Raw genomic sequence first — 27,982 nt, forward strand, 5'->3', positions numbered from 1 at the left:
ATGCTCAGTGAGAATGAAGGAGTGTATAAAAGTGGGCTGGGAGAGGAAAGAAGAGGCTGAAGAAAACAAAACCCCAAAGGCAAATCAGACTGTGGTAAATAGTTAAGTTGCTTGCCTTATGTTTTGTCTTTTCAACTTCATTATTTTAAAATCTAGTACATTCATTGAGAAACCTTAAGCTGTACCACCATATTGGCACAGATCAGCATGAGATGTAATGGCAGGTTTGAGATCCCTGACAGAGAGCGAGAAAAAGATAAATCATAGTGTAGCTCTGTATCCTGCCATGTTCTTGAGCAGAGGTCTCTTAGAGCTGCTTTCGGAAGACCCTAACAGTACGTTTCATAGACATTATTCATTTAGTTAATATCATGAGTGTGCATGATACATATATGTATGAATACGATTATATGATTATGTGTGTAATAGTGTGTTTACGTGGACATGCGTGTGCATATATGTATGCCTGTGCGAGTGTGTGTTTGTGTGTGTCTGTGTTGTGTACCTGGACAGAGGGAGAGAGGAATGACAGATATTTGTTACCCTGATGTGCATGTGGAACTGGTACTGTCCTAAGGGCTTCTCCGCTGCTGGGCAATGCATCTGAGTGCCCCAGAGAAATGAGTCCATTTCGCACAGACAACAGAGTCTGATCAAAACAAAAATCGCCTCGACAGCCTATTCATTCCAGTTTGCCTGTCTCTCCCTTCATTTTGATTGCTGCTGCTTGGAGCACAAACAAAAGGTCCATTTCAGGGCTCCTAGCAGGAGATAAAAGATACTGAAATAGAAAGAGCCTGGGACATTCAGTACCATTTTCATTTTCAATTACCAACTGCAGCTCTTTAAAGCCTTAATTATGATAAACTTTTGTAGGTCAGTTGGCATTACATAAAAAATAATAAATGTAGCAGGGCTCATCACAAAACATACTGAAATGCATTTAGAATGCAATCAACCAAATTTTACCGAATACAGAAACATCGAGTGATGTTGGAGCATCCTAGAAGTTTTTCTTTTGAGATTGTGTTGACGATAAACTTCATGCAACAAATATATTTACAAATAATTATTTCTCAGAATGTGTAATTGTATAGGTTTCACGATAGCCGTAGAAAGCAGGGCCTGTCTGGATTCAATCATTTAGCGAATTAAAGTGGTGTTGACCCAAAGTAAACTTGACAAATTTTGACGTATCTATGCTCCAACTTTACTATTAATGTAACGGATTAGGTAATTGTTTAGAAAGGCTCACCTCTTTTCTGCTACCCTTACAGGAGCCGACTTCACTATTCCTTGATGCTGGGCTTGGCCATGGAATCTGCTTTGGCCAGTGAGATATTAGCAAAAGTGAGTCAAACAGAGGCTTGAAATGCGTTTGTACAGGTAAGGCTTGCCCTCCTGTGCTCCTGCCTTTAACCCCAAGAAGAACATGCCTTAGGGAACAGCTGATTTAAGGAAGGTAAGACCTGAACTTGACTCACAGACTGATGTCCTTCCTGGCCAGACTAGATGTGATCGATCCTCATATTCATGAACAAAAGAATAGATGGTGGTTGTTCTAAGACCCTGAGATTGAAGATGGATTGTTATGTAGCATTATTGTGGTGATAGCTAACATTTAATAACATGTTTTTAATTGGCTCAGTCCTAACATTGCTTTTTAATTTTATCCCATAGCAATTATAGCTATAAAGTCATGAGCTTACATTTTGCCTCATTTTTCACATATGGTAATAAATATGTTAATATCTACATCACCTATAATCATCCACAGAACTACAAATGGTGACCGTATGGAATCTGGGGAAACACCCAGTTACTGTATACAGATGAGAAGTCCCTTAACAGGCTGAACTCTGCTGACTTCACAATGTTCCTAAAAATGGAAGAAAACTAGCTGTGAAGTTTAAGGCATTTGCTGCATATATTTTAACTTCCAAGCTCAAATAGAAGGAAGCAATTTTTCCACATGCATAGACATCAATTTATGTTCTGCTTCAAGCAGTTGGTCATTAGGGGAGATGAGCTCAATTAGACCTTACTTTACCCTAGAATGCCAAGTTCACTTTTTAAGTGTAGAATCCAAGGGCAGCTAAGTGAAAGGAGATCAAAGAGCAACTTAGGGTGGACGAACTGTGTCAGTGAAGATACAGGACTTGAGGAGAATTTGAGTCTCTGTGATACACTGTTGTCATGATACTTTTCCACAAACTGCTCTCTACAATCAAGTCACCAGTAATACTTAAAATGATCATAAAAATCAATGATGTGACTCTTCTCAGTGATGTGGTTCCAGCAGACATAAACTAAATACATTTAACCTCAAAAAGAAAATTCCAGTCCTTGGTAGTTGCAGGGGCTTATCTATTCACATAGCTGCTTGAATAGCATCCAGATTTCACATTCTGGGTGTTTGGTGATAACACGTAAGGGTGCAGAGGATAGACACCACTCCTGGGAGTCACCCAAAATGAAGGGGGGCAAAATAAACCAGGAAACATTTAGCAAACGCTATCATCCACCCTCCCTACAACAAATGACACACAACAAACCACAAGTCCAGCCTCTATACATTCCTTCTCTACATTAAATTTGCCTTTGTTTTGCTTTTTGTAACTTCCTTTTCTGTGACTCGTGAACCGTAGGACTGCCCGTTACTGGCCACCTTTCTCAGAAGCTCAACATCAGTGAAAGGGGATGGAGTATAACTCTCTGGAGTTGGGTGCAGCTGGTTTCAAATCCAAGCTCCGGCATCTCTATTTGTGTGATCTTGGGCAAGACCCATTCACACCCAATGTCTCAGCTGTAGCACATATAGATGGAGGTAATGATGGCTCCCTCACAACATTTGAGGATTAAAAGAGATAATGACTGACTATAATCAATGCTTGATTAATATTTTTTGGCTGAGAGAAACAAATTTAATTTCTACTTCTGGATATCTCTTAATCACTGACTCTTAGGCATAAAAACTTAGCTGAGTCACTTCTATGTATCATTCAAGAGTTTAATCACATTTTTCTCCTCTCTGGTATCACTCATCCATCCATTCATTCATTCATTCCTCCAGCATATATGTTGAGTCCCTGCTGTGTATGAAGCTTAATAAAAGGAACTGAATGGAATAGAGGACTGACTTAGCTGGATTAAACCTCAGAGAAGAAAGCATGCATGCTGTCCAGCAGTGTACTTCTCTTTTATTGTTTCTTCTAGTCCATAATTAGCTTTTCTGCATTCTAGGTGAAGAACAAAGATCAAAGGTAAAATGCCACACACTTCTCTTATTCTGACTTTGGAACAAGACTCATTCTTTTCAATTTGCTAAAGTTAAGTTGGTCCAGAGTCTTCCTTTAAAAAATCAAATTTTGGATATAAATTTTATTAACTTTTGTCGATTTTTCTTTCAGCTGTTAAGTTTTCGGTTGGAAATAGTCAGTTTTAATTAATAGATGCCATGAATGGATTTTCTTTCTTTCTTTTTTTTTTTTGTCAAAAGCCAATAATTAAATTCTTTAAACACTTAAACGTGCTTTTTCAAAGGCACTTCAAAGGCATTTTTGGTTTTACCTCAGCATGTAGGGAGTCCAGATTCCTCCTTCCTTCCTTCTCCATTTCCTTCCTTCCTCTTTTTTGTCATTTGTTTTTATATTTTACCATTTTTTTCTATTTGATTGTTCACTTTTTTCCTTATTAACTTTATATAGTCTTCATAAATTAAGGAAATTAACCCTCTCTCTGTCAAATACATTGCAAGTATTTTCTCCTGGATTGCCATCCATCTTTTGATTTTCTTTAAGAAACAGTAAATACATTTTACTATGCTTTCTTCTAAAAACTTTAGATGTTACCAGGTGACACATATATACCAAGTAAAATCCTTTCTTCACTCACATTCATGACTCATCAAAGATGTGTTCCTGCCATGAGATTTCTGTTTTAATTTTTGGAACGTGGTTTGGTTTGCCCATTATTTCATTAATTCAGTATTTTCTTCATTTTAGGGAATTTTTCTCTTCTCTCTGTTGGCTTCTAAATTTCAGGGACGTCAATTATTCCCACAGAGGACAGTTTATTCCTTCTCTCTTCCATATCTGTTATTTTTCCTCTCATTGTTTAGAGTTTCTGTGTTCTTATTCACTGTGATGATCTCAAGCCGTTTTTCTTTGTCAGTAGTTTGGTCCTTGCTATTCTTGACTGATTTATTTCACTAATAGAAAAATTTATCTCCTGAGTTCTTACAGTTCAGATCATTATGCCTTGTTATCATCAGGCTCTTCAGTGTGCTTTCAGAGTTCTGTAGTGATTGTAGGAAATTTTAATCTCTATCTTGGGATGTTTCCTTCCACAGTAGGGGCTCCACCTGTCTTTGCTGGCTTGCATGCTTTCTTGCTTCCTTCTTTCCCTCTTGGTTATGGCTTCCGTGTGCTCGCAGGGCGAGGCGTGTGACACGTACACCAGAAAGCTACCACTTCCTCACAGTGTCTGAGGCCTGCTGGTCCTCCAGGAGCTGCAGAGAAGAAGTGTTTTCTTCTGGGGGTGAGTGTGTCCCACGTCCAGCTCTCTTCACCCACTTTGTCTGTACTGTTGCCTGTCACGGTGGGGGCTCTTCTTCGGGTTTGGATAGTTCTTTTTCAATTCAGTGTGAGCCTTAGAACTTGCTTTCCAAGAGCAAGAAAGTCAGCTTGGGCTTCATTATTCTCCTGTGCTGTTTTCTATCTCACCCCCCAAACCAGAAGGTGATAAACACCAGGTAAACCCTAGTAAACAGACTCCCCAGGAAAGGAAAGGGGCTTCTCCTTCAAGGGGGCTTCGCCTGGGGCTCTCCAGTGCCCCCTCCTCTGCTTCCTGCTTGCCTCAAAGATCTTTTCTTTCATTCTCTATTTGGTGAAATTCTTTTTTCTCCATTTGTTGCTGGTCTGCCTTTTCTTTCCCATTTTTTCATCCCAGCAGGAGATATTGAAATGGAGAATCACAGTGAGTTTTCTTGTCTCTTTGGGGAAAGAAGAATAAAAGTGTTCACGGCTGACTTCTTGTGCTTGTGGAAATTTCCCTGGGCTGCTCCCCTCCCCGTTGGACAAGTAAATGGCAGTTAGTAAGACTTTATTCAGGATTATTTCAGAGCCTGGTAGAGATTCAGGACGTGGGTTGGGGGATGACACCAGGCTCGTGCTTTCATTTTGCTGTGGCTACTAGCCCGTTCTTTTGTTTAATTTTGTTTCTGTTTGTGTTGCTTGTTTGCTCACTTTGCCTATCTGCTTTCATATCATTATGTTTGGAGTGAGTGGGATTTGAAGTCTGACTTCACATCACCATCTTAAACCCAAGACTGGTGCACAGACTCCTTTGATTGGGCAGTCGGGTATTTGCTCTGGGTGTCTCACACACCTGGCCTTTGTCAGCAGCTGGTTTTAGGACTACTTGTCAGATGATAGTCTGATCAGGCTAGATGTTATAGACTGAATATTTGTGACCCTCCTCCTGCTCCTCTTCCCCCACTGATTCATATTTGAAGCCTCAGCCAACAATGTGCATTTGGAGACGGAGCCTTTAAGGAGGTAATTAATGTTAAATAGGTCCTAATAGTGAGGCCCTAGTCTGATAGGACTATGGCCTTGTAAGAAGAGAGATCTCTCTCTCTCCCTCTGCCATATGAGAATACTGTGAGAAGCGGGGCATCTCCAGGCCAGGAAGAGAGCTCCCACCAGCAATCAGATCTGCCAGCACCTTGATTTGGACTCGGCCTCCAGGACTGTGGGAAGATAAATTCCTGTTGTTTAAATCACTCAGTCTATGGCACTTTTTTTAAGGCAGCCTGAGCAGACAGATATACTTGATCTACACTTAGTTCATACTTCTTTGGGACAAAGGTACAATTGTAAACCATCAGCCTCTCATCTAACCTATTTTCTCCCAAAGAACCCCAATCCTAAAGCTGATTCTTGACCACTCTGTCTTCATCACTTGTGGACACATGCCCTTGGCTCCCTCTCCAAAGTCAAATAATGAATGACTAAGATGATACTGGTGGCAAATGGCAAATTCCGGTGTTCCTACAAGACACCCTTTCCAAGGCAATACACCTCTTTGTGTATTAATTGGGAATATTCTACCCTAATCAGAATCAGAAGCTGTCTTTAGTAGGAGATGGAAGGCTGGTAGCTGGGGGTGGGCGTGAGACCTTGACATATATATATGTTCTTCTTTTATGTTTAACCAGACGATGTGCCTCCATGCAGCCATTTGGAGAATGATATGGAAATTCATCATTAGTTATTGTCAGAATAGCTACTCTACAGAAACTCAACATTTGGGGGAAAAAAAACCAAAATATATCCACCAGATATTTCAGTGTCTACTGTGTGCTGGAACATGAAATAACAGGCATATTGATGCTTTCATGGAATTCACAAGCTAGGGGAGAGAGGGAGAGAGACAGAGGGGACACGAACCACCCACAAGCCAAGAGCTATGTTATGAACCAGGAACTGTGGAGGCACAAAGGAGAGTGATTCACCTTTTCTGAGGGCAGCGGGGGTGGGAAGGTGGTGAAGAAAAATCTTGGACAACAAGGAAATGACATTTAAGTTGGACCTGATTTGATGAGTCAGTTTCAAATGTCTTGCACCCGTGCCAAGCATTTGGACTGAGAAATATGTCCCATGTGTAACATACCAGGACTCAGTTTTTAACGTCTTCAACTGGACCCCCCAGGCCTGATCCGTTTTTCTCTTCCTTCACCTGTCCTTGCTGCTCACACGGAAATCTAAAAGGCTGTTCCAGCTCCTTTGTGTCTGAACACAGCTACCGAAGCCTTTCCAGGTGTTGTCACGTTTGGCTTAACTGGATTCCGATCACATTCAGCATGCCTGGCTTTTCTTTCCCTTTTCCAGGCCCCAATTAAGCATCTAATTCTCATTCAGCCTCATTCTGCATTCCCCACGCCTTCCGGGGCCTGGCAGGGATGAAGGCTAGAAGGAGGCCCTTCTCAGCCGGGGAGCTGCCAGGGCTGGTCTCAGATCATGGTCTTTCCAGCAGGAACAATACAAATTGGGTGTCTCTCAGACTCCCCCACACACCATCACAGCCTTTGGTGGCTCTTGTTTCTCTACAGCAACCAGATAGATCTGTACACAGCAGGGCCCTAGTGAACACAGAGAGATGTATTTTTTCCACAAGAGTCTCTTAATTTTTTTTTTACTCTAATAGGGTTTTAACTACGTAAGGGGCCACAGTGGGGCAGCTTCGGGCTTTTCAATAGTTCTTCATGTGGTATCTTTCATACGGAAGAAAACTTACAGCTGGAAATAACCAATGCTGGGTTCTCAGAAACTTCATCAGACACTTAAAGCTCCTGAAAGGAAGTGCCTCTGACTGCTTGGGTTGAAATCCCGCATGATTACGTATACAGTTCTTTAGTCGAAGAATAATTTAATCCCATATATTCTTAATTAAAGATTCTGTAATTATTTCCATTGCATTCTGCCCTCTTTGTATGCTACATTTTCCTATACAGTGCAATTTATTCTGAACATTTAAAAAAATCTAACGTGTCATCTTTGTAATGACCGAAGTACTGGAAATCTACATCCAAGAAGAAAGCTGCACCCAGGAAGTAACTCGCAGATTCACAGAAACACCACGGGACCGTATCAGAGGACCTTGAGCTGGAAGTCAGCTCAGCTCTGCTTAGCTAATACCATTTCTGGTCTTGGACTCTCAGCACCAATTCTCTTAGCTTCAGAGAAAAATGATAGATTTTCCCTACTAGGAGAACTTTTTAAACACACCTGGTATTGAACTAGAGCCCCTTTTACATTTAGGTTTTCTTCAGAAAACCCTACCACAGATACCTGGATCTTAATCTTTGAACTTCATTGTATTTAACCATTTCTTTGCTTTCTGAGAGTTTATCACTACCAGAGCAAACACACACACACACACACACACACACACATGCCTAAAACCATGGACCACACACCCCTGCCAGATATTTTAGAGTCAAAGCTTGGAAGTTTAATTCTCCTTTTGAAGTGGTTAATGCCACTCTGGACCTCCTACCATGGGGTCAGAAGTACATGATGGCTCCGTCTGGAATCCAGGGAAAGGATTCGAAACATGAGCCAGCATAAGTTTTCACGGCTCCCTTGGGCACGAGAGGATATGGGGCCCCAGCAGTAAAGGGGGTGGTCAGCCAACAGTGGTTGGGTCTGTGATGTCAGCCCCTACCCCCCAAGGCTTAGGGCTCTTTCTGAGCTCCTGTTGCGGTGCCAGCCTCTGGGGGCTGACATCACTGGGTAGCTCAGTACCCTTCCTGAGCCCTGGGTGCCGAGCATCTCAACTTGCCTGCGGCTTCACAGCGTGATTGACCTCTGACTGCTGAATGTTGCTTGTGTCTTGACTGGTGTCTCTTCGGGCACCCTGGTCTCTCCGTAGTCATGAATCTCTTGCCTGGTTCAGGACTTTGACGACGGAAGCATCCCTGGCCCTCTGCCTGGCTGCCTTTCTGCCTCTGGTCTCAGACTGCGGCGCGTACTCCCGCTGCTGCCAAACTGCCTGCATTCTCTGTGTGGAAACAGCGCCCCCAGGGGGAGAGTGGGCACTGAGGGCACCAAACAATGGGCCTGCGCCTGTTTTATCTCTTGACATTTAATCTCTAGTTCTAGGAGATAATTTAGGAAACTCTCTCATAATAGAAAAAGTAACATCCAGAATTGTCCTTTCAGGCAAAGAAATCTGAATCGTTTGTTCACGTAGTTTACCCAACTAGAGATCCTGTCCCGTAACCTCCTCAGCAGGATAGCAATTCACCTTTGAGGAGCAGGCAATCCAATTTTGATTTATTGATCTTAGGACACAATGCTTTTCTAAAATAAAAAAAATTGTATACCGGGTATGTGATTGTCAAACAAAAGCCGTTAAGACCAGGCCTTTTAAAGGAGGAAAAACCAACACAGTTTGATTTCTTCCCTTTTACGGAATTATATAGACATTTTTACTTGTAAAAGAATTTTTTTTTTGACAGTTCAAAGTAATGCAGCCAGAAGCAGTAACATTTCCCTGCCCTGTGGCTTCCTCTGGGCAACTGTGAAGAATATTTCTAAAAGCTACCCTCAGATTTCAGCTTTCTGTTCTGTTGCATTTAATCTGGTTGCTGTTTGGCTGACTTCAATAGAATATGATTTGTGTGGTTGAAAACCTTGGAGGAAGAAAGTCAGGTTCTCATATAGCAGTAAGCGTCCTCCATTACAAAGAGACATCTATTAGAGGTGTGGTGGTGGTGGGGGTGTGTGTGTGTCTGAGACAGAAAAAGAGCTCTCATTAAGGTTTTATTATGCAGGGAAGAGATTGTTTCTGTTTTATGGCTAAATTTTTACTACTGTGTTTCACTGTTTCAATGACACATTTTTGTCCACATTCTACCATCAAGGAGGCTGAGTCAAATAACCAGTGGCCCTACAACTGCTGTTAACCTGGACTGAAGCCAAGTTCAGATAGGGTTTGCATCTGCTTGTGAGTCACTGGTCAGCATTACCCACTGAGATCACTTAAATTCCCTGCCCAAGGTTTCTGTGGACCACATGGGGATATGAATTCAGGACACAGACCTGTATAATCAGCATCGGCTTGTGATTCAACTTCTTAAGAAAGACATTTATTTTAAACTTCTTCCAGTGCCAAAAGTCAGACACCCACGTCTCCTTGCTTTTTGGAGCCGCTGTTGTTGGTGCCTGGGCCACCTCTGAGTTCCCCTGCAGCTGCAGAGGACAGTATCCCCAGGTCCCTCGTCTGTCCACTTGAGTGCCTGCCCCTCTCTGGTCCTCCTCGGGCAGTGCCAGGGTAGCTTGTTCCATCCAGGACAGGACATCCTAGGGGTCCTACGCCCATGGGAGTCTGAGAATCATTTGCTTCTTAACTGCTCTTCACTAGGAAGTGCTGGATCTAACACCGCAGGGGCAGCCCTCACGCAGCGAGGGAAGGGATTCATGGCCACGCCCAGCTTCCCTCCGTTCTGAGGTGTGCTCTACATGGGTCCTCAAGGGTCCCCGGTGGGACTCGGGCCATTTGCTCACAGTGTAAGCAGCTCGTGAGGTGACCCCTGTATCACTGCTGGCCTCCCCTTCCCTGTCTCATGTCCCCACTCTCACACTGGTGCCTCCTGGGGTCGTCTCCCAAATAAACTACCTGCACGGAAGTTCGGCTCAGGACCTGCCTTTGGAAGAACACAGTCTGAAGCACTGTCCCCTGTCTCTCCTTCAACCTCACCCAAGGGTGGAGCTCTGTGTTGTCACATATTGAATTCTCCATTTGGGGATTTTTTTTCTTTCTCAGTGATATTTAATTGAAGAGCAATTCTTATAATGGAAGATATCTTAATTTCAATGACATGCCAATGATGGAGAAATAGAACTCTGCTGGGATGACATAAACACATTACAAATGCAAAATGAGTCATTAGCTCTTCTCCCCAAAATCAGTATAAAATTTTAAATAGTTGTTAAGTTTTCTGTCCACCCGGATCCAATTATGCTAAGTTGGCACCTACCCATATGGGTCACTCTACGGGTCTCAGGTCTTGTCATACGGTTCTAAAAATCATTATAGGAAATAACGGATATCAAACAGTTTTATTCCAGTTGTAATTTTACCCTTTGGGAAAAGCTATATGTTTTTTAAGATTTCTCATACGTGATAGGGAAGGTGATTAGCTGATGGCAGCCCCCGTGACCCACTTGAGTTTTCCAAGACGTGGTCCATGGACCATGCACACTGGACTCCCTTGTAGATTATTATAAAATGCAGATTTCTAGGCATCTTATCAAATCTACTGAATAAGAATCTGGTTGGAGTGGCCTGGCAATCTGCATTTTAATGCACTCCCTCAGTGATTCCTGTGCACATGGACATTTGAGAATTATCTGCTTATTGACTCCTTTTCCCTAAAACAGCATCTTTAAGTTTCCCTGAATCTCTTCTTGCTTGATGACTTGACTACCAGAAATTTTACTTACATAAAAGCTATAGCTAAAATAAAAAAAAAGTATTGGTAACAACATTATCTTGATAACATCCCCTTTTAAAAAATGACCACATTCTATAATTCCAGACAGAAATTTTGGAAAAGCACATCATTCATTCATTCATCCATTCAGCAAATTTTTATCTAACGCATATAATTTGTTAGGTTATATGAATACAAAGATAAATGAAAAGCTCTCCTAACTCAAAGACAATGGCCACATAAAGGACCATAGAGTCAGGGTTGAAAGTATGAATTTGAAGTATGAATTCTGATTCTGCTACTTATTGGCTGAATGATTCTGGACATTTTACGTAACCTCACAGAGACTCAGGTTTCTAAATATGTAAAAGGCAGAAAGTAACACTTACTTCACAAATAGGTGGTGAATATAATAAGGCACGTAGTGGAGTGTTTGGCCCATAATAAACAGTTATGAAAGCTATGATCTGAGTGGTGATAAAGTGCACGAGCTATCAGAGCAGGAGACACGGGTGGTCTGCACTGTGGTTGTACGCCTGGATCTCAGAGCCAGATTTGCAGGATTTCAGTCCTGGCCCTGCCACTTCCTGGCTGTGTGACTCTGAGCAGGTGATGCCCCTTTTCTCTGTTCCCCCTGCACAACTCTGCTTCCTCAACTCCATTTAACTGCCAGGGCTGTTCTTTGGGTGTGTTTTGGGGATGGTAGTGGTAGTCGTGCTTACAGACTAAGGAGACAGTTAATAGAGAGATGGACATAACCAGTAAGGCAAGGTCCAGGAGGGAGGTGGTCATGGTATGAGTGGGAGCACTGGCGAGGGAAGGACGTGGAGCAGACGCAAGTCTGTCTTGGAGGCTAATGCTGCCTGTTTTCCTGTCCCTGCGAAGGGTGTTGCTGTATGTTTTTAAGAGAGTGTCTTCTAAGTTTATCATTTTTGATCACAAATTAGTCCACCAGAATGAGTCATGGTGAAGCACTGACAAGAATAGGGGACTGATTCATCCAGTAATTCAGCTGCCGAGAGATCTCTGTTGTCCCACCAGCACCAGTGAGATTTATATTCTATTTTCTAAACAATGTAATTTGATTACACTTCAGATACTGAGCTTCCTTATTTTCCTATTTATTATGTAAATCATGTTTGTAAATTCACAAGGAGGAAGACATGCAGACTTTTGTCTATAAAAAAGATGGGCTGACAGTGACCAGTGTCAGGCTTTGAGCTGATTTTCTGGTGACAGGGAAGGTCTTAACTGTAGTTTAGGTGCCATGCTTAATTGAGAAAGAGTGAGCGTATTAAACTGAATAGCAAATTCTGGCCAAGTGCAATGCAAACAATCAACGTTCTCACCTACGAACTCCCATGGGGCATCTGCTAAGCCTCCCTGAATTAATTTCTTACCAGAGAATTGAGCATCTACCATGTGCCAGGCTCTTGACGGGTAGCAAGGACCCAACACCAGGGAACATACAGCCTCTGCCCTCCAGAGACTTCGGTGACAGAGACTCAGGGTAATGAGAATTATGCTGGGTTAACAGAGGGCATCTAACCCAGTCTGGAGGGAGAGGGAGTGGCTTCAGGGAGATGTTTCTAGACAAAGCCACATCCCAGCTGAGCCGTGATGGAGAAATGGGAGTGGCCAGGAGGAAACGAGGGTGGGAAGAACAGCAGGTGCGGGGGTCCAGAGAAGAGGGCATGCGACCGGGGAGAGGACCAGCAGTTGTTAGCACTCCAGTTCAAGATGGTAGGGGTTTAGAGTTCAAGGGAGGATGGCAAGCCATGAGGCCACAGTGGCAACACAGGCCAGTCCTTGGAGGATTAAGAAATGTCATTTGAAAGGCTACGGGAGCTGTGGCAATTTCCGTCAGGGAGCGGCATAACAGATTCACCTTTTCGGAGTATTAGTCTGACTGCTGAGGGGACAATGACTTTAAGAGAGAGTCCTAGAAGCGAGAAGGACAGTTCTGAGGGCAGCTCTTTTCTTCCCAGACACAGCTATTTCTTCTTCCTTTTTTCATCGTTTCTTTTCTCTTTTTCAGTATAGTTGATTTACAATGTTGTGTTAGTCTCTGGTGTACAGCACAGTGATTCAGTTATACATACACACGTCTATATTCATTCCTTTTCATATTCTTTTTCATTATAGGTTATTATAAGATATTGAATGTAGTTCCCTGTGCTATACGGTATAAAATTGTGTTTATCTATATTATATATAGTAGTGTGTATCTGCTAATCCCAAACTCCTAATTTATCCCTCACAGCCCCCACCCCTTTTGTCCCAGCTTCTTAAATAGGAAGACAAGGCCTCATGATTGAGTTGCAGCCGGTGGACTGTGGGCAGAAGCAGTGTGTGCTACTTCTGAGACTGGCACTTAAAACCCTCCTGTGTGACCCTACATGCTCCCTGCCCCCACCCACTAGGCCTTAGCAACGGTTCTCAAACTTGAGAATCATCTGGACAGCTCGTTAAACACGTATCTCTGAATGTAGCGCCAGAACCTCTGACTCAATAGGCTCTGAATTTGCATTTTTAACATGTTACCAGGTGATGCTGACACTGCAGGGCTGGAACCACATTTTGGATTCTGAGTCCCTAGGAAATGCAGAGTTATAAGATGTACAAGAAGGAAGTGTCCTGGGTTCCTGAATGACTGTGTGGAGCAGTCGTCTTCCTCCTCAGAACTGCTGTGGTGTATGAAGGGAGGTAAGAAATACACTTTTCTCCTGTGAAGTTACTGAGATTTTAAAGTTGTTTGTTTCTGCAGTTAGCCTACTCAGTGAATCCAGGAGGCGCCTGTAGGAGGGACATGCTAGGCAAAGTCATAATGTGTGTGGTCGCCAGTCCTCCGTCCATCTGGCTAAGTGGTCGTTTCTATAACCGCATGGAGTGCAAGTGCAGTTACGAGGCTCCGCTTACCTTCCCCTCCTTGTTGGACTCAGCTCAGTACGTGTTCTTCCCTCTCACAGTGGATTTGCTTTGATCACTCCTTTGGCCTTCCCCCTACTAGACCATGGGCTCTTAGACAGCCAGGAATTCTACCCAGTGTCCTAACAGGCCCTGAAGCTTCCCATGAAATCAGGTATCCAAGAAATAATGACTAGTCATCTTGATGATATGCCAGTAGACACTCAAGTGCCCAGGGCATGTGAGTGAATGAAGGCATGTGCCACACTGTCTTCTTCTGCAGTCCTTTGTGCATGCTCCTCCTTCCCTGCAACATTTGCCCACCCCCACCCCAAGGCAGCCAGTGGCTCAACTGAGACATCTCTTCCACCAGTGTGGCATCTCAGACGACATCCTGGCTAGTTGCCCATCCTGTCCATTTACTTCCCTCTTCACCCAAATAAACAGAATAAGAAAGAGGAGAAATTACAACCAGTACCACAGAAATACAAAAAAAAAAAAAGAAAAGAAAAGAAGAAAAAAAAAGGAAAGAGAGAGATTACTATGAACAATTACATGGCAACAAATTGGACAATGGAGAAGAAATGGACAAGTTTCTAGAAGCACACAGTCCACTAAAACTGAATCAAGAAGAAATAGATAATTGGAACAGAAAATCACCAGAAGTGACATAGAATATTTAATTAAAAAAAAGCCCCTGTAAACAGAAGTCCAGGACTGGATGGCTTCACTGGGGAATTCTCTCAAACATACAAAGAAGAACTCATACTGATCTTTTATCAAACTCTTTCAAAAGATTGAAGAGGAGAAAACACTCCCAAACTCATTCTATGAATCCACCACCACCACAATACCAAATCCAGACAAAGATACCACCAAAAATGAAAATTATATGTCTTTGATGAATATAGACGCAAAAATTCCAACAAAATATTAGCAAACCAAATCCAACAAAATGTTAAAAAGATTATGCACTACAATCAAGTTGGGCTCGTCCCAGGGTCACAAGGATGGTTCCACATATGCAAATCAATCAATGTGACACACCATGTCAGCAAAAGAAGCACAAAAGCCACATGATCATCTCAGTAGACACAGAAAAAGCATTTACTTCTCTTTTACAATTTATTAAATATGTATGTGTATATACATATCATACTGTGTTGTAACCTTATTTTCTAAGAAAGCTTTTACTTCTTACTTTTTTCAAATTTTGGTTTTCTTTGCATCCCTGTAAAATAATATTTGACACAATGGTTATCCAGCTAGTCCAGTGTCCTATTTCTATGAATCATTCCAATATTCGATGCATGACGCCCAAACATTGTCTGGCCCTTAAAATGTGCTCAGTTATCTTGGAAATTGGTGTACTGTTTTACTGAAGCTATATAGGTGGACAAACTCTCCAAGGAAAATTTTTTTTTTAAATAAAAAAGAGTAGAAAGCCTTGGGATGTTATCCACAATTAGGAAATAAAACAATTCAGAGGTGGAGTCAGAAGAAAAGTAAGCGTATACTTCTCATGTTTGAAATTCAAGGGCAAGTCATAGGATGAATTCCGCATAACAACTAGACAAAGTCAACACTGGGAGGAGGTCACCGAAGGTGAAATGTAGACAGCCATGTTTGGGATCCACATTTGTAGCAGGAGAGTCCACTTTTAACAAAGCTAAAGGCTGAGAGACCTGAAGCATGAGTAGAAATTTGTGGTGATAGAGAAACTATACTGTGAAAAAGTGGAGATGGTATGTCATGTATATAAGACCCACAGTCATGAAGGAATATATGGCAGCATTGTGGAGCGGTGGGGGGGGGGGATGATGGAGGGCAACAACAGCAACCATTGGTTTTCTAAGCCAGGGAAGACCTGTGCATGTTTGAAGTCCAAAGGAAAGGAACTAGTGGAAAGAAAGGTATGCATGATGCTGGGAAATTGGAACTAATTGATAAGACAAAATGTTGTTTGACAAAATTAAAGGGAAAGGGATATAACGTTAAGGTTAATTTTTGGAAGGAAGAAAAGCAGCTATTATGCAAGACAGAAGAGAATGAGGAGGAGATGTGTGTTGGATCATACATGTTTTTGGTGGAGAAGGCAGGAGGCTAGGGGTATTTCCCTTTAATGACTTTGACTTTCTCAGAAAAGTGAAAGATAGGCCTATCAGTGTGGAGAAAGGATTTGGAGGGGGAAAAAATGTGGGTAGTTTAGAACAGCTACTGTAAGGAGTGTGCATGGGTAATCAAAAAGGTGACTTACAGGAACCATTAAATGTAGCACATCAGTAACATTATTTTTTAGCCAAGAAAAAAAAAAAGACCACGCAATTTTATAGCCCCAGAAGCTTTGGCATTGCTCTGAAATGAGCACCTGAACTGATGATCTCATTGTTGTATTTCTTCTCCCTATAAGAGCTAATTCCAGGCACTTAAGTTTTCCACGTCTTAACTCTTCTGTGTACTCATCCTCATATGGCTGCCCTTGGCCATCTCATAATATTCACTTTTTAATATTTCACCATCTGTGATTCATATTCTCTATCCCTCAAGTGAAATGAACTTGTGAAGAGGCTGTACCGCCTTTCTGCCTCTTCATGTTGGTTTGGCAAACATCTATGGAGTACCACTAGGTGCCAGCAGCTGTGGAAAATAGTGGGGAAGTGATTATAAATTAAACCCTGTACCTGTCCCAGAGGGTCTCACAGACTCTGTGAGAGACAGATTCACAGATATATCATTTCAGCACCATGGCTAGCGCCATCTTGGTGGCGCAGATCTTAATCATATTAAGCAGCTAGACTAATGACATTTATTCATCCTCCAAATATTTTGTGAGGGCCCATGTCTGTCATGTAATGGGAACCTCTTGATACATAGTGATGGAAATAGGTAAGGTCTTTGCTCTCTAGATACGCACTGAGAGGAAAATAAATGAGTGTTGTGTGAAAGAAACAGGGGAGTAATTTAGTTTGAGTGACTGGGAAAGGTCTCACCAAGGGTGGAGCTTCAAAATGAGACCTGAGTGAGGAGTTATCCAAAGATGCAGGAATAGATGTTTCCCCTCAAAGAGGATATCCAGCAAAATAGCTCAAAGGCTCAACTAGGCTTGGCCTGTTCAAGGAGCAGAGAGGAGTTCAGTGTGGCTGGAAAGTAGTGAGAGGGAGAGAAAGGAAGGAGAAGCTGTTGGAGAGATTGACAGGGGAAAAAAGTCTGTATTTTATTCTAGTGCAAGGATTCAGCATCTAAGCAGTATTTTCTTAGTTCTAGGAATTCAACTAGTTCTGCAAAAGCCATATGATGCCACAAAGCATTCTTTACAACACTACCAAAAATGATTGCTAGTGCCGTACAGTTCATTCAGTTATTTGATAATGATTTATTTTGCTCCAGTCAACTGTCAGACGCTGTTCTAGGTGCTGAGGATTCAACAGCTACAAAGTAGAGACGGTCCTTGCAGTCACAGTGCTTATATTTGAGTGTGTGTGGAGGTGAACATTTCAGGTAAAGGGGAAATGTGTGCAAAGGCTTTGAGGCAAGAGTATGCTTACAATGTTTGAAGAAAAATAGACATGAGTGGATGAAGAGAAACTGACAGCTGAGAAAAAACCTGGGGGTGTGGTGGGGAGGGGGTGGCAGTGGATCAAGAGCATGTGGGCCACTGGGTTATATGGGAGTCACTGGAGGATTTTGAGAAGTGGGACAGTATGTTCTTATTTTGTAAAAGGATCACCCCAATGAGACAATAACTGTAAGGGGCCAAAGATGAAGACAGGGAATGAACTAGATATGGTGCTACTGAGGTGAGAGGTAGTTTTGACCAGGGAGGAACTGGGGAGATGGGAGATGTGACCATGTCTGGGTATGTTTTGAAAACAGACTGATAGGCTTGGTGATTATGTAGATTAGGAGCTAGAGGTAAAGAGAAGAGTCAAAGGTAACTTCACGATTTTGCATCTGACCACCAGGAACAAATGCCATTTGCTCAGAACAGGAAGTCTGTAAAAACTGCAGATGGGGGAACAGGTTTTGAAAGCTCAGTTTTGAAAAGGTTAAGTTGGAGCTGCCAATGACAAATCCAGTAGAGAGGTTTGTTAGATAAATCTAGAGTTCATGGGAAACGTCAACAAATGAGTGGAAGAGGATAATCTCTAAATTCCCTGACACCTCTAAAGATGAAAAATCTATAGCTATAACATATAAAAGGGCTTATAAATCAATAAGAAAAAAAGATGAATATTTTGTTAGAAATATGGACAAAAGATACAATTCTTAAAAAGAAAAGAAATAGCAATAAATAACCAAAAATAGTTCTGTTACTCAGATTCAATTGTATGACTAAATTAAAAAAAAAACTAACTATATAATGGAACAATAATAATAAAATATATTTAAAAATAAACTTAAGAGAAAACAAAAATGTATATAAATGAAATTTTTTTAAATGCTACAAAGGATTCATAAAAGAGGTTACTTTGGTAATGAAGACTCATTGTAAAGATGGAATCAGTTAAGCTTTCTCCCAGTAAAAGTACTCATTGTAAAACAGGAAAAATTAATTATGAAATTTGCATGTAAAAATGAACATTCAACATTTATTTTCCATCCAGGAAAATTCTGTAAATGAGGTCACTCAGGATATGGCTCTTTTTGCTTAAAGTGGTAAACAAAGCCATGTATAACATGAATTAAGGCTGAGGTAGTTGAATTAAGACAGATTAGTTCAGTAATAAGCAGTTGGATGTGGACTCTCCTCCAGTTCCCTGAGTCACCACTGTTTTATTTTTTCCAGAGATGACAAAAATAGTAAAATCCTTTATGGGCACCATTGATACTAAACTACTCGGGACTTTACTTCTAGGAAGAGTGCTGTAACATTTCCATCTGGTGTTTACTCAACACACAGCATTTCAAATGGATTTACATTGTCTGCTTGATTTCGGCAGTTAATCACCAGTAAGAAACTTTGTGACAAAATGGTTGAAGAAAAACAAAGGACCAGTCGTCTAAACATACAAATAGGTTCTTTCTTAGCCTTTAAAGCCCCAAAACATATAGATATATGTTTTTTTTTAAATCTCCTTTGAAGGACTGGAGGACTATTATTTCCATACTAAAAAAAATAGGAAACTGTGAGGAACAAGTGATGCCTAGCAGCAAATAAATCATTGTCATCTGGGTATGTTCTCCTTTCCTGCCTTCTCTGCCTCTCCTTCATCTTTCTATAAGTCAAAGATGAAAATACAGAACTCAGTTTAATGGATTATCAAAATGCTCTAACCCCAACAAAGACAGAAGACGCCCAAGTCAATGAACTCCCAATGGTGACCATAGTTACCTGAGGAGGTAGAGGCGGGGCCCTTACCTGGCCAAAAGGAGGTCTGCCCCCATCAGAAGGTCAAGTGTATTGAACCCTAGAGTAGACGCAGGCTAGTGAAAATGGCCAGGATCAAAAAATGGGCAGAAGATCTAAATAGACATTTCTCTAAAGAAGACATACAAATGGCCAACAGGCATGTGAAAAAATGCTCAGCATCACTAGTTATTAGAGAAATGCCAATCAAAACTACAATGAGATATCACCTCACACTGGTCAGAATGGCCATCATCAAAAAGTTTATAAATAATAAGTGCTCAAGAAAAGAGAACCCACTTATATTGTTGGTAGGAACAGAAATTGGTGCAGCCATTATAGAGAAAAGCATGGAGGTTCCTTAAAAAACTAAAAATAGAGTTACCATATGATCCCCCACTCCTGGGCATATATCTGGAAAAGATGAAAACTCTAATTTGAAAAGATACATGCACCCCAATCTTCATAGCAGCACTATTTACAATAGCCAAGATATGGAAACAAATCTAAATGTTCATGAAATATCCAACCAAGTGTCATCTTTATCCAGATATTCCATTGTGTGTATGTGTGTATTAGACACATACACACACACACAATGGAATATCACTCAGCCATAAAAAAGAATGAAATAATGCCATTTACAGCAACATGGATGGACCTAGAGATTATTATACTAAGTGAAGTAAGTCAGAAAAAGATAAATATCATATGATATCACTTATAGGCAGAATCTAAAAAAAATGATACAAATGAACTTATTTACAAAACAGAAACAGACACAGACATGGAAAACAAATTTATGGTTACCAAAGGGGCAAGGGTTGGGGGAGGGATGAATTAGGAGTTTGGAATTAACAGATACACACTACTATATATAAGACAGATAAACAAGGACCTACTGTATAGCACAGGGAACTATATTCAATATCTTGTAATAACCTATAATGGAAAAGAATCTGAAAAAAGATACATATATTTTAACATATCTTATATATATATTTTAATATGTATTACATATGTAAATTATATGTATAACTGAATCACTTTGCTGTACACCTGAAATTAACACATTGTAAATCAACTGTACTTCAATTTTAAAAAAGCTATAGCTTTATATGTTCTCTTGGCATCCTGAATGTCTCCATAGCACATTATGTTAACATGTGTTATGCCCCTGCCCACCCCCAAAAGAATGAAAATGGCCAGGAATGGAAAAGGAACATGGCCCAAGGATACTTAATCTGCTATCCTGTTATTTTTCTTGGCTCTACTGAACACAGATGGTGATTACGGATTCCCCCAGTACGCAAATTTCATGTAAGGACAGAAGTCTTGTTGTTTTGCAAATGAGGGAAATGGGAAAATCTGACCTAGTTATCTCAGACTCACACTGGACTTCTCCTTGTGGGTTTATGACAACCAATCCTCCCTGTCTTCCAATCTAGGGGGCACCCATTAGGCTCGTAGTGCTATCTCCTTCTTCAGCATAACAAGCTGCCATTTATTGAGCATCTTTTTGGACCTCAAATTCTAATAGTAGGAAACATATGATCTCATTTTATAGGTGAGGAGCTGGGGCTTAAAGAAGTTAAAAAACTTGCTCAGGGTCATCCAGCTAAAAAGTGATAGAGCTGGAATTTTAATCCTGTCTATTTGAAGATAAGGCATGTTGCTGACCTGCATAACAGACCAGCCCATATTTTAAAACTCAACAGAGGTAGTAGAGAAAAATTTAAGAAAACCCAGAGACAAACATTGACGCTTCCTATTTTGGAAGAAACCCCTGCTGTGCAAAGCATGAGGCTGGAAGGGAACTGCATACTTGAGTCAGGGGTCCCTTGCTCTGTACATCTTTCAGAAGTTAAGTGACACAGTTGAAGATGCAGAACCCGCTGATGGCAGGTACAGCCCAGAAGAGACCTCACAGCTCCTCCATTCAACTCACTGCTGTATTTACACCTGTGGTCTCTCTCAACAGATACTCCTCAAACATCTAAAGGCACCTAAAGACTGAAACCATCTACTGGAACCTCTGGCACTAACAGAATTGTCATTGCTTAGAGTTATGGTCAGAAGAATCTGCAAGGTGCTAAACTGAAATGTCGCCCTGCAGACTCTCAGTAAATGTCACTTTCTCTACATCTCTCCTGGGAGTGTACAAAATATTAAAGACTATAAATGGAGTAACACTGTAAGGGTCATTTACTAACCACATTCCAAAGTCTTGGCCGTGGAGGATCAGGGCGCCACCATCTAGGCAGGCAACGCCGCTGTGAGCAGAGCCTGGGGCTCCCGCATTTGGCAGATGTGGGCGGTGGGCTGCGGTTACCATCGACAAAATGGCCTTGGCTAGGATATTCTCCCAAACCATCCCTTGATGTGCACCACAGTGTGGAATCCCATTTTTACTTATTTACTTTTAATCTGTACTTTTTGTTAGTGGTACGTACAAGGGAAAACTTCAGAAATACTGAACTCCTCTCCAGCCCAGACCCGTCCCTGAGAGACAGCTGTTACAAGTTCACCTTTTATTTCCCTGGGTGGTCTCCTCCTTACCTTTAAATAACATGGAATTAAGCTGCTACTTGTATCTATCTTTCTTAGATGAAAAATAATTAGAAAAGTAATTTTCTAGGTCTTCTGCTGGTTACCTTTAAATCAGTAACTAATGCGCCCAAAATGTACCACCTCTCCCTCCAGTCCTCCATATTCCTTTTACCCTTACCACTCCTTTTTTTTTTTTAATTGAAGTGCAGTCAATTACAATGTGTCAATCTCTGGTGTACAGCACAATGTCCCGGTCATGCATATACATACATGTATTAATTTTCATATTTTTTCCATTAAAGGTTATTACAAGATATTGAACATAGTTCTCTGTGCTATACAAAAGAAACTTTAAAAAATATATTTTTATATATAGTGGCTAACGTTTGCAAATCTCAAACTCCCAAATTTATTCCCTCCTACCCCATTTTCCCAGTAACCATAAGATTGTTTACTATGTCTGTCACACATTTACTCTTATGGTCAAGAATAACACTTATATTCTGTTCTATAACCATAATAAACCAAAATAATTTATTCTCAATGTTAAAACTAAGAAATAGCATTTTTATGACAAAAGCTGCAATCAGATAATAAATTGAAAATATTATTCTGATTAAGTGTCATTCCCCGCATTTTTTAGTAGCCAATGGTCGTTTAGCTGTGGGAAAGCAGGAAGGCCATTGCCGTCCCTGGAAGGAGGGAGGGTGAAGAGGAGGGTTTCTCAGCCTTGGCGCCACGTTGGAACCACCGACGAGCTTTAAAAAATACCGATGCCTGGCCGCCATCCCCAGAGGATCTAAGGGAACTGGTCTTGAGCAAGGCCTGGGAGCTGGGGTTTTTGAAATCTCCCTCGGTGATTCTTACAATAAAGTTAGAAGGAAAGTGAATGGAAGGCTACCCCCGACGACACTCACTGTAAAATGGGGTCTAAAGGCCAAAGACCCAGGCGAGGGACATGTGGGTAACATGACGAGAAAGCCAGAAACTGAAGCTGCCAGGCCCCCGAATGCCAGAACGAGGGGCGTTGAGCTTAGCACATCCACGTGAACAGCACTAACTCTCCACATCTGTTTGCTTGATTTCTCTAGAACGGAGCTCCCTGCTCCCTTGGTACCCTGCTGGGGAGGCTGACTGCTTCGGTTGTTAACCCCCTCTGTCCAGCTCCTCTCCTTAGCCTTGACCTGCATCTTGCCTTCTGACGACGTGTCCTAATTTCCCAGCACAGTCCCACCCAGGGTGAGCACTAGTAGTCCCACATTTTACTTCCGAATGTGTCCTGGTTTAGAAAATAAACTGCATGGTCACTCTGCTGGTGGCCGCCAGCCCTGAGCTTCCCCGGGGTTCCGGGATGGAAGCTCTGTACTGGCTTCTCACAATCTATTCTAGACTCTGTTCCATCTTCAGCAGACTTCCATTTGCCTTCCAATGTTCACGGAATTGCCAGAATGCATTGTTTATCTCTTGATTTCTTTACTGCTGGGGCTGACTGCACATTCATGTTTCTATACTGTTATCTCAGTTGGATGTTTTGGGGGCTGGAGGTAAACATATATGATGAACTGACATCCTGTTTGGTTTTAAACTAAACTGAAAATGTGAGTTGGAAGCCCTCAGCCTCTGTTCAACATTGCAATATTTAGGACAACATTATTTTTCAGAATATATCACCACTGACCCAGTAAGCATACATCTACCAATGGTCTGAGATGACTGACGTCTGCTATCAGAGGCAAAGAGAACTCAGGAACCAGCAAGCTCAGCTTAATGTTCATTGTGAAATGTGTGTTTCTTAGAATAACTGGAGTTTAAGCAAATAGTAACTGTGCATATAGTCTTCAGAACAGAGGAAGGATCAGGGATAAGTTTTACTAAATCACTGTCCACGTGAAAACCATTGAAAATATGTTTGTTCCTCATTTAACTCAACTTGACAGCACAGAGGAAAACCCACATTGCTAAAATTTAAATTATGTTAGAAATATGGTTGAGCATTAAAATGAAAAAAAAAGTGCAGTGCGCATATAAGTGTATTCAATTAGAAACGTACTAGTTATGATACGGAAGTGAAGTTTTGATATTCCATTTCCATTCCCTCTTCTCTGGCTGTTATTACACTTTTGATGCAACTAGGCACCCGTGACAGCCTCCAGAAATGCAGAGGATGAAGCATGTAGGTGACACAAAGCATCTGGCGTATTTTGCTCCCAAGAGTACTTCCTCCCACACTCTAAGCATGATCTCTGGTGACCTGAGAACAGAATGTGTTCTCCAGATTGCTGATGATCAAAGGTCACTTGGCTGCTAAGAGCACAGGCTGCTGAGAGCATGTTCCAGAATGAGCTGCCAAGACAATGACCACAGAGAGAGCCAGTAGTTCTGATGTTCTGGTTCCCAAGTGGGAGGGGATCATCGGCATCAAAACGCTGGAATAGTATGTGAGGTGCTTCCCAACCATGGTGGCAGGGAATCGGGCTGGTGTTCCCACCAACATTCTAGCGCCATTTTAGGGACAGAGGACACGCAGAGGAGAAACTTAACTCAGAAAAACTGAGAACTACTTTGGGAACACTGGGTCAGAGCAACGGGAACACAAGCTCCCTGCATTCCACGTGGTGTGTGAGGAAAGCGGGGAAAAGGAAGGGTGCAGAGTGAGGCCCTGCTACAGGCATCTTCTGACCTCCATGCAGGGTAAGCTCCGTGTGTGGGGCTCCTCATGGGGAGTCTCACGGAGGAATTCTCTGCAAAGCCTTGGTCTTGCTCTTCTCGCCACAGGCATGTTCAGAGTGGGGGAGGGACGAGAGTGCTGAGTAAACTTTCCGACGTGACTGCAGTTAGGGTCGACTTCAGAGCCCTCCACGACAGCCCACGACTTCCCAAGGCAATTGTTTCGAAAGACATTTCACCATTTTGGATGTCGAAATCTTGGTCCATCCATTTTATAATCAGTTTAGGAGACAAATGGCTTGTTTTAGAGAATTCGTCGCACATGCACATCGTGCACTTACATAGAGTAATTTACTGGAGGCTTCTGTGGGTTTCCGGGACTCCGTGTGGCAGTTGGGAGAATGTACCTTGCAGACCCCCAGTTATGGGAGCACAGCGAGCAACCACTGAGGGGCCCAGGCTGCTGGGCTCTGGAATCCGTCACCGCGTTTGTTCTGAGCCGGGTTTCCCCGCAGGCTGTGCGCTCCTAGCCAGTGACTAAGGGGAATGATGGCAAGTCTGCTCCCGGCTGAATTTGCCTCAAGGACTCCCAGAGGCTTTGCCAAAACCTTCTTACACCGCACACCTCCCAAACTTCCTTCCTTGTCTCCTTCCCTTGGGGGTCACACTTAACATGTGGTCTCAGGGCTCTCCCAGCCCTTACCAGTCCCTTCCTCCTCTCTCACACAGGCACTTCCCTTAAGAAATAAATCCTATTTTAGCATCTGCTCCAAGAAAGACCTAGATTTATAATGCATGCACTTCAGGACAACTTGCACCACTTAGAATTACTGGAATCTGCTGATATTTCAACCAAGGGTTCAACTCTGGACAATCTGGATTGTGCATCTACATCAGAGACATCAGGCAGAAGCCAGTTTCAGCCAAACAGCACGGTGAACTGGCTCGTTCTAAGACAACGGCGGTGGTTTCGGCCTCACAAACTCTGACCACGCACATTGGGTGCTACCTTATACTGTCAGTAAATTCTGACAGACCTTCAAGAAGCAGGTGTCACGTCCTCAGTGTTCGGTCTCACACTTCCCTGCTCAAGAGGGAGCAGACTGCCAGAATACGGATCAGGACACACTTTTTCAGAGGCCCAGTTCACGGTACTTCCAACGCCACCAAGTTTTTCTGCTGCACCAGTGTAGCCCCAGCACGAGTCCACCCAAACCATCTTGTTTCCCATTCAGGGTAAGATACTCAAAGTCCAGGCTTCATGGGCTCATGAAGTTTGTTCAAGGATGCTTGTGAGGTGTTTGAAATGAATATCTGCCATTTGAAAAGGACTGGCTTAGTTTTGAGAAGAGAAAATGACATTTGGGGAGAAAGGTCTTGGTTTTGATAAGACCCTATAAAAGTGTGTGCTGAGAGTGCACAGTCCCCATCTCTGGAGCCTGGGTCCCTGCTCCCTCTTCAGGCTGCTTTAATTCTACTTACTGATTTGCCAGAATCCAAATCATGGGGAATCTGGATTCACAGGGACCAAAATGCCACGGGGGAAAAGTGATGGCCAGGGGCTTCTAGTCCATCCCCATGAAAGATGGAGGGGATGCTGTCTCCCAACCTGGTCCCCATACCCTCATTCCTTAAAAGCACGGAGGACCACACTCCAGGAGCAGCACGCCTGGAGGAGGTGGGGATGAGCTGCCCACGAGGACTTTCAGAGACCTCCTGGTGGCTGAATACACACTTTAAAGAGGCTACAGCCCCAAACAGTTTGATATAATAAGCTTGTGATATCATATCATAGGGCTATTTTTTCCCATTTTCTAAAACTGCTTTTATTGTCACAATTTGGTTTGGTACAAAATACAAATTCTAGAGGAAAAAAAAGATAAAATGGTAAGAAGACAAAGGACCATTCTTTTATATTCTGTCCCCTGGTCTTTGTGGCTGTGATCACTGGCATACGCTGAGATAAGAGGCGAGTGCCAGTGAGACTCTGTACCCAGCACAGAATGTCACAAGATGCTGGTCCCCTGGGAGCCCATCAGAGAAGGGACTTTGCAGGTCAGCTCTCTGCAGTGAGGCTGTGTGGTGCTGCCTGGGGGACCCAAATGCACCAGGACCTACATCCCACCTCTCTCACAGAGAGAAAACCACATCTGGTTCTTTCTCTTTCTTGTCTTTTTCTAGGGTGAGCTTTTCATAATCATTAATCATCTTAATAACAATTAAGACACCAATGATAATGTAGTTTATGTTAAGCAAGAATCTGAAACCTGGCAACTTAAAATCAAGCACAGGAGAGGGAAAACTTGGACTTCTGCCCTTACAGTCTAAGACTGAACCCACCAGGAATGACCTAGGAGGATTAAGAAGTTACCACTGTGTCCCCCAGCCATTCCTTACAGTTAATGATTTGCCAGAATCCAGATTTCTGTTTGTCCTCGGTTCAGTACTTCTCTCTGAGATGTGGCTCCTTCGGGGATTTTGAGTTTCTTTATAGGATGGGCATTGGGGGGAACGAAACAGAGTGAGGTAGGGATGCTGTTTCTGTCTCCTCCTTACTAACCTGTTTGATTTCAGGAGCAGCAGCTGGAAGAGGTTCTAGTAAACATAAAACCCCGTAACAAGGAGCACAAGTAAGGAAATGGAACTAATGGTACATTCTGAACCTTTAAATCTCCAAGCCGAGGGACGGTGGTTTGCATGCTCTGGGTCCCTGCTTTGCCGTGTCTCTGTACAAAGGTCAGCCACGACCCTGACGGTCGGGCTGTACAAGCTGCAGCGTTTACTCTGTGGTGCCTAAGTGAAAATACGATCGGTGGGAGCACACAGGTCCGCCTCCGTGAATGTTTTATTCCTTAAGTTTGCAGGCCCCTTTCTGCCAGACTTTGGGGCTGTCTGCACGACCCTGTCACTTCTGCATGGGGACGGAAGCAGTGGGGACAGATGGGCCGCAGGGTGCTTCTCGTGGTCGGCTGCATCCCTTTCACTGGGTCTCTTAGTATCAAAGGCATCACAGCCAAAGGAAGACCACTGGACTTCTAGCTGGGCCACATCTGGAAGATAGAGGCAGCTGCATATCTTCCAGGGCGCCCTGTGGTCCCACGTGGCGCCTGTGGCAACCAAGGGAACCAAGGTAGGCCAGGGAATTACAGGGCAGATGGTAACGTCTGATCCACTGCTCCTGGCATTCTCAGGTTTCTCACTGGTCATCCCCAACATGTGAGGATTTTCCTTGGTTTGGAGTATGGGCTCCTGTTCCAGAGCAATGATCACAATACTAATATTGACTAAGAGTTTACCTATAATGAAAAAGAATATGAAAGCGAATACATGTCTGTATATGTATGAGTAAAACATTATGCTGTACACCAGAAAGCGACACAACATTGTAAACTGACTATACTTCAATGAAAAAGAATGCAAAAAAAAAAAAAGAGTTTACTATGTGCCTGGCACTACTGCTAGAACTTTATACATAGTCGATACACATATGATCTTTAGAAACAATCCCC

At 42.5% G+C, this 27,982-nt stretch overlaps 1 protein-coding gene and 1 long non-coding RNA gene across 4 annotated transcripts in view; one reads left to right on the top strand and one right to left on the bottom strand.

The window, feature by feature from the left end:
* Positions 1–27,185, top strand: LOC140687368 (uncharacterized). Its single transcript, XR_012061620.1, has 4 exons — positions 1–94; positions 1,278–1,386; positions 13,550–13,708; positions 27,048–27,185. It is a non-coding gene; the product is annotated as an uncharacterized lncRNA (long non-coding RNA).
* Positions 1–27,982, bottom strand: part of MACROD2 (mono-ADP ribosylhydrolase 2) — a 1,889,921-nt gene that overhangs the window by 23,327 nt on the left and 1,838,612 nt on the right. The window lies entirely within an intron of this gene.

This window comes from Vicugna pacos, chromosome 19 (genome assembly GCF_048564905.1).
Source record: "Vicugna pacos chromosome 19, VicPac4, whole genome shotgun sequence".
In the NCBI taxonomy this organism is placed as follows: Eukaryota; Metazoa; Chordata; class Mammalia; order Artiodactyla; family Camelidae; genus Vicugna; species Vicugna pacos.